Raw genomic sequence first — 8570 nt, 5'->3', positions numbered from 1 at the left:
TTAGATAGATGTTAGAAATCAAATGGATTCACAACTCCAAGCAACTCTCTACATCAAGACTCACATAACTCTAGTTATGGGAGTTTAGCTGCTCATCTCCATATAAGATATCAAAGACATATTGATGTTTATAAATAGCTTTAAGAGAGTACTTACAAAAGTTACAATATTGTTCTTCTCAGCCTTCAATGGAAAATATGGGAGTTTCTAGCTTCAAATATTAAAGAAAGGTGTTACAATGCTCACAATAGAGGAGAAAGTATGATAATACTCTCAAAAATTCCAAAATAAAACCTAATACTTAGTATTTATATAATTCCAGGAGCTGGTGTTTTAAAATTTAAACTTAGAATTGCCACGTCATGCTCGACAGGTCGGGTGACGGTTCATTGCTGAGGCGACGATCCGTCTCCTGGACCGTCGCTGGAGCTCCAGTGATACTGTATTCTGTTTTTTGGTGATGGGTCAGGCGACGGTTCATCGCAGGGTCAACGGTCCATCGCCTGGACCATCGCGGGACTTCTAGTGACACTGCCTTCTACTTCTGGGCAATGGTTAGGCCGTTGGTCCGTCGAATGGTCTACGGTCCGTCGCCTGAGTCATCGTTTGTCATTTTTCTCTAGTTTTGCCTATTTTTTCCAAGTTATTATTCATACTCAGTTTTTGTCCTAAAAACACTAAAGTCCAATGTTAAATACAACAATAGTTGCTTGAAAACACACAATTATCCTAAGAAAAAGGCCTAAAAAGTGCCACCAAAAGCCAGAACATCAACACCCTCAACTTATGGCAATTACTTATCCTCAAGCAACTCAACATCATGATGCATATATGAACAACATCATGATGGGCATTTCGTAGTCAAACCAACACAATCATACAATTATTCAACTGCCCATTCGGCTATGTGATCTCAAAACATATGGATCTACTACTCGGATTAACTACTAATCAATATATTCACAGCCACAGATACAATAGCCCAAAGAAATAAGTAGACCAGGTATAACTCAACGTGTCCTTACAGTCAAGGAAATCCACCTCACATTATGCAATTAAGTCGTGGATAAAAGTAAGACTCTAACTCTTAGAAAAGAAGTTATAAACATAGTGCACACCCATAAGCTTGCCCTTATCATCTAAAGTTCTCTCATGATTGACTCACCAAGATCAAGCAGGACTTCCTAAGGGTTGTAATGAGGTTTTAGGCTTGGCGAGGGTTGATCATTTGGACAAGTGACTTAAAGTACAAAACCTCACTTTTTTTACCCTTTTTGGTAGCTACTCATCAGGATTACAGTTCCTTTCACTCATTCACAATATTTATTATCCATTCGCTCCCTTGCCATAACCTAGTTTTTTTAGAAAAACAACAGCATCAGCCATCCTCAACTTATGCTGATGCAGTTAGTTGAGGTGCACAATAGCTATTTAGATATCTAACTAGACCAGGGTCGGATGCTACCTCTTAAATACACTTTAACTCGCCCTCCTAGGTCGCCAACAATCCTACAGTAGCCACCCTCAACTTAGACAATTTGCCTAAGTTAAAGTGCACATTGTCCAAAATTGGACCAAGGCCAAAACTAAGTGCTAACACCTTCTAGAGAGTGAATCAAACTTATTTGGACATAACAAACACTAATAAAGCTTAACAGGGTTTAAAAAAGAAACAAAATGTTTTTGGTGGGTCATTATTTTGTCTAAGTGGACTAACAAAACAAGGAGGCCTACTATCATATCTTATTTGGTCAAACACACAACAACATCCAATGAACCGAGCAAGTTCTAGGTGTTACACTTATGCAAAAACTACATAAATACTCACACACACAAGCACTGAGTTAATTCCCATCCTACTAACTCCTGGGATTCATATCACATAGCTATGCTTTGCTTCACTTTACATTCTAATGCTAGTTTTAGAGTCACAAATGGTTGCACAACTCTTTACCACATGGTAAGAAGAAATAATTATACAAAAATTCAAAATACTTTGCCACAATCACAGCGGAACAGAAAATTACTTATATAAATAATCACTTGACGATATTTACAGCACATCACATGAAAATAAAAATGCAAACTAGACATGCCGGTTCTCCTAGATAAAATATGAGGGGGAAAATATCGGCAACAAAAATCCCTGTAGTACAAGTATCACCCCCCCAAAATAGATGCAATGTCCTCAATGCATGCAAAGTAAGAACAAAAGAAGGAAAATACTTATACAACTTCTAAGTCAGATAAGGCGTCAGTCAAATGGCTTGAGGCTGCTTTGGCCTCGTCTACAGCAACATTGACCCCTATGGTGGTAGGGGTTCTCACATCAACATCCTCCGAAATCGGAGGAATCTCATGGTGAATAGGGTCAGAAATTAGCCACCTAGCTGGGGCCGAACTGGTGGAAGCACCTGCAGCTTCATCCTAAAGTCTCTTCTTCTTCTTTTCCTCTATTCTCTTCGACCTCTTAAGTGCTTTCTATATATCATAGTCTTCTCTCTCTTTCGGTGTTATGGTTTTAAGTTTTCTTTTATTAGCTCTTTTCTTTGCAGCTTTCTTAGCTTTTTCATTTATCTCTGTTACCTTTTTACCCTTGTCTTTGATCAGTCTTCCCATTAAGTCAACAATATCTTTGTCCTCATCATTTGCAATATGGGGTGGATCAAACATGGGCTGTTGTTTCTACCATTTCAACTCTACTATATCTGTCTAGGCCTGTCTAAACTCTATTATAAATTTGGCAAAATCCAAAATGGACATGGGATCCAGCTTCTTATTGATTCACTCCTCCATATCATCCATTCTTAGCTGAATATTCCTGAAAAAATGTACTGCTGCCTCTACAATTCTTTCAACAAAGGGTTTGAAATCCACCCCCTATATAGCTAATGATTTTTCAAACCATTTCTGGGCTCAGAACAACTTCACAAAGTTCTCCTGGTTCAACCTGTATTCAGAATATTGAGGCGAGACTGACGCAGAATATGCAGTCCCATCCATAGGCATTGAAGTTGAACCTACAGATGTAGTAGAAGGCACATATGTAGCAAGAGGTAATGGAATACCTGAAGAAACCTTTGATGATTCATGAACTGGTGCCGACTGAGTCTGATGGGCTGGAGATCTGTTGACTCTCATATCAAACCTTGAGTCAACCCTTGTCTTCTCAATATCTTATTTGTGCATTGCCTGGATCTCATTATCAACTCCGCTAATCAAAAGATTGTTGTCTTGCTTGCATAAATCTGTGATAAGACATGGAAATAAAAGTGCAATTATGGTCTTGTGAGTGCGGTTAAATAATTGATCGATAATAATGTGGCCAAAATCCATTGTTAGTCTCTCAATCAATGTGACAATAATTATAGATTCAGTGATTTCTAAACGGTTATCACCACCTGTTGGCATCAGCCTCAGTCTCATAGTTGCCCACCAAAACTTGGCCCTAAAGCTTAGGAGAGACTTAGATATTCATTCTCGGAGGTTGTGTAACCACTCAGGCTCTCCTTCCTCTATCAATGTTCTGGCCAGCCACGACCTTTGTTTGGTCGTTGTGGACAATCGATGATCTAATTTTGGTATTGCACTCAATATTCGATATTCAGGCCTGAACAAAAATCTATTAAAGGTACGCTCCGAGATATCTATGTTGACTCCACGCACAAAAACTGTATCTAGATTTCTCATGTCACTAACTGATGTACCTGGGGGACAGTCCTTCTCTAGCAATGCCAAGTAGATGGCAAAAAACTCATGTACCAGATTCGGTTGATAGGTTTCGAGTGGCCTACTCATCTATGCCAGCTTATATTCATTGAATCGGCGCTTGAGTTCTGGATACTTGTGCTGTGTTGTTGTCACAATCTAATGTTCCTAAAAAATAGGTCTCTTTACTTCTAACCTGTCCATTTTCTCGAGCCTTTTTTAGAAATAATCTTGAGTGCCTTCAACCTGCCACCTGATAGCCTTCCGCAGTTGCGGTTCCTTGCACCAAACCATGTTTGGGTCCTTCTATTCTAGAACCTCCTCTTGGATGGGGTTAGATATTTCAACCCTTTTCTTAGCCAGACTCAAGCTAGAGCTACTGTTGCTACTACTTTCACCCTCCTCTTCAGACTGGAAGAATGAAGAAATCAACTGATGTCTTTACCGAGTGTTATGTGTTGGTGCGTCCGAACCCTATGGTGGCTCTTGCTTGGCTCTTTGGCCTCTAACCCTGCCCCTGGTTGGTGGTAGTTTGTTTTCCATATTCCTGTAAACAAAGCCTTTATCAGTGTATGAACTCAAACCAGAAGAAAGAAAAAATTTTGACCAGCAACGGATAGAGCGACGGTTCGTCGGGTCTGCGATGGTCTGTCGAACCCAACCATCGGGTCAATTCCAGCTTGAATTTTGGGGTAGTTGAGACAACTTCAAGCGATGGTTCATTAGGGTTCCGATGGTCCGTCGTACAAACCATCGTCTGTACTTTTCAAATTTGAGCCTCATTTTAGCATTTTGTCAAATACTTGGCATACACTCATTTTAAACACGATTTTCATGGCATTTATGTAAATAATACATCATAACTTTTGCCATTTTTTGGTCCATGGGTTACTTAGACTTCACCCAGGGCAGTGTTTATCAGGTTTTAACTTTATTCAAACTCACACAATATCAATAAGAGAAGAGATAATTGTTTCAACATTATTGCCTTCACCTACTTAATTTGTTCCTCATGTTGAATAAAATAGAGAGTGATGAAGAGATTATACCTTAGTAATGCAGTACTTGTTCACTACTCTGACTTGCACACTAAACCCAAAACAACAAATGGATCTTTGCTTTTATGAAAGACTTTGTTTTGCTTATGATGAAAAAATAAAAATAAAAAATAGAGTTTAAATAGATGGGAAAGAGAAGAGGAGAATTTAAGAGAATGAAAAGACTCAGGTACATTGAATGCATGGAAAATAGATAGTCTCAGGCACTAGAATAGTTGGAGCGTTAATTAACCACTATAAATTATCCATTAAAAACCGTTTGGGTCGAATAAGGATGAAACATTTAGCAATTGAAATTGATCCGACCCGCTCAACTAGGGTTAAGTGTGATGGTTCAAGCGACAGTCTGTCAGATGTGCCGTCACCCCTTTTACTAACCTTATTTTCTAACTCGTTGGCAACGGTTGGACCGACCCGTCGAACTTGCGACGATCCGTCGGTCAACCCATTGCTACTTTCTAGTAACCTGGTTTTTAGCATTTGTTGCGATGGTTACCAACGATGGTCCGTCAAGGCAGCGACGGTCCATTGGTTGGTCCGTTGGTTACCCCCAACTCTTTCAGCTTTTGGTTTCCTGCATTTTCATACCTGCATACTTACACAAACCCTTCACCTTGCACAAAATAATAAAATAACTTAAACTTAAACTAATGGTTTACAACAACACAATGTGGGTTGCCTCCCACTAGAGCCTGATTTATCATTGCGACACGACTCAGTTATCTTGATTACTCAGACATCATCGAGATAGATGGTAGAAATACTATTTATCGAGTCCATTGGATCGATATACAGTTTCACATGCTGCCCATTAACCTTGAAGACATTCCGTCTTCATTTTCAAGTTCCACTACTCCAGACGAGTAGACTTGGTTAACTTTAAATGAGCTAGACCATTTAAATTTGAGTTTACCTGGAAAAAACTTGAGTCTGGAGTTAAAAAAATGAGCACCAAGACACCTTTTTGAAAATCCCGCTTTTCAATTCTGTGGTCATGGTACTTTTTTATTCTTTCCTTGTATGGATCAGCTATTTCATAATCCTTGAGATGGAACTCATCCATCTCATTCAACTACCCCAATCTTATATCAGCTGCCTCATTCTAGTTCAGGTTAATTCTCTTTAGTGCCCACATCGCTTTATGCTCCAGCTCAATCGACAAATGGCACGCCTTGCCATAAACCAATTGGTATGGTGACATGCCAATAGGTGTCTTGAAAGTTGTTCGATATGCCCATAAGGCATCGTTCAGCTTCCTGGTTCAATCTTTCCTGCTAGCATTAGCAGTATTGGCAAGGATAGCCTTGATTTACCAATTAGAGATTTTCACTTGCCCACTCTATATTTTGCCAAGGTAACTCTAAATATTTTGTTGCAAAAGTGTGATCCTTCATCGCTTATGATGGTACGTGGTACCCCAAAGTAAGAAAAGATATTTCTCTTTAAGAATGCAATAACTCGTTTTTCTTTATTATCCGCCAAAGCCACTGCCTCGACCGATTTTGACACGTAGTCAACGAAGACCAATTGTACTTCATCCCAAATGTGCTCACAAAGGTCCCCATAAAGTCAATTCCCTAGACATCAAATAATTCTACCTCTAGTATTTTAGACAGTGGCATCTCATGGTGCTTTGAGATAGACCCTTGCCTTTGACATTGGTCATATCTCTTCATGAACTAGTAGGTATATTTGAATAAGGTGGGCCAATAGTAGCCGCTCGAAAGCACTTTTCTTGAAGTCCGATCACCTGCATGGTGACCTCCAACTAGGGAAGCATGACTCACTTCCAGTATACTCAACATATCAACTTCTGGGATGCACCGCCTAATAATGCCATCTGTACACTGCTAAAACAGATACGACTCATCCCATAAATAATGTGTCATATCATGAACAAAACTTTTTCCTTTGATGAAAGGAAAGATTCTTCAGCATTACTTCACTTACCACATAGTTCGCGAAGTTAGCATACTATGGTACTTTTTCAAGCACTGCAGCCAATATTTTGTCATCCAGAAAGAAATCATCAATCTCTAGCTCATCCTTGACTGCCTGCTCACCTTCGAGTCTAGATAAGTGATCTGCCATATGATTCTCACATCCTTTTCTATCCTTGAATTTGAAGTCAAATTCCTGAAGTAGCAATACCCACCGGATCAACCTTGGCTTAGCATCGTTCTTCTCCATTAAGTACCTCAAGGTAGAGTGGTCAGTATGCACCACTACCTTGGTACCTAACAAATATGCCCGGAACTTCTCAAAAGCATATACAACTGCTAAAAGATCCTGCTTAGTCACAGTATAATTCTTTTGAGCCCCATTTAGGGCCTTGCTTGCATAATATATCGGATGGAACAACTTCTCTTTCTTTTGGCCAAGAACATTTCCAAGTGCCACTCCACTGGCATCACAACTAATTTTGAATGACTTCGTCCAATCAAGAGCAATAATAATTGGAGCCTCCACTAGTTTTAGCTTAAGACATTCAAAAGCCTTACTGCAGTCATCCTCAAAAGTGAACTTAGCCTCCTTCTCCAAAAGTTTGTAAAGCAGGTTTGCAATCTTTGAGAAGTTTTTTATGAATCTGCGATAGAACCCTGCATGACCAAGAAAGTTACATACCCCTTTGACTGAGATAGGGGAAGGTAGTTTCTCAATCACTTCAACCTTTGCCTTATCTACCTCAATGCCTTTAAAAAAAATTTATGACCAAGAACAATGCCCTCCTTCACCATGAAGTGGCATTTTTCCCAGTTAAGGATAAGGTTGAACTCTTCACACCATTGCAACTCCGACTAAGATTCAGCAAGCAGAGCTCAAAAGAATCACTGACTACCGAGAAGTCATCCATAAACACCTCTAAGGTGTTTTCAACCATATAAAAAAATATCGACATCATGCACCGTTGAAAAATGGTGGGTGCATTACACAAATCGAAAGACATTCGCTTAAAAGAAAACGTACCATATGGGCACGTGAATGTTGTCTTTTCCTGATCTTCAGGAGCAATAGAAATCTGGTTGTAAACAGAGTACCCGCCTAAGAAACAGTACCAACCCCTTCCCATTAGCCGATCAAGCATATGATCCATGAAAGGCATTGGAAAGTGGTCCTTCAATATCCACGAGTTAAGTTTTCTGTAATCCATATACATCCTCCACCCAGTAACAGGCCTGAGGGGGATAAGGGTGTCAAACGGGTTGGGCTGACCCAACCCGACCCGACCTACTTAGCCAACCCGACCCGGTCAGCCCACGAGCTGTAGGGTACCGAGTATCGGGCTAGGTTATTTTTTGTTTTGGGCTCGGTTAACCCGGCCCGGACCAAACCCAGTCTGGGCTCGTCGGTTAATTCGCCCAATTTTTTTTATTTTTGTAAGAAATTACAATTGGACCGTTGGGCCCAAAAGTAGCCATTGGCCCAACGGCTATATAGCCGTTTTTGGGTCCAAATGACTACTTTGAACAAATTTATTAATTTTTTTTTCATTTTAAAATATTTTTTTAAACCCAAAAAAATTCCTATAAATACCCTACACTTTCAAATCATTTTTCACACAATTTTTTATTCTCTCAAATTTAATTCTCTCTCAGATCTCAATTCTCAAGTATTCTATATATTTAATTTTCTAAAGTGCTCACTTTAATTTTTTAGTTTTGCGATTACAAAGTACGAGTGGAAATTTCTAAAGTCGCAACCTTCGGATACTTCCAAAATTTGGTATTATAATTCCATCTCTTACATTTAATTTTTAATGTGTATTAATTGGTGAATATTTAATTTTATTATATTTGTGTATTT

Source organism: Capsicum annuum, chromosome 1 (assembly GCF_002878395.1).
Source record: "Capsicum annuum cultivar UCD-10X-F1 chromosome 1, UCD10Xv1.1, whole genome shotgun sequence".
NCBI lineage: Eukaryota > Viridiplantae > Streptophyta > Magnoliopsida > Solanales > Solanaceae > Capsicum > Capsicum annuum.
The sequence above is the reverse complement of the archived record's forward strand: the minus strand, read 5'-3'. Positions refer to the sequence as shown.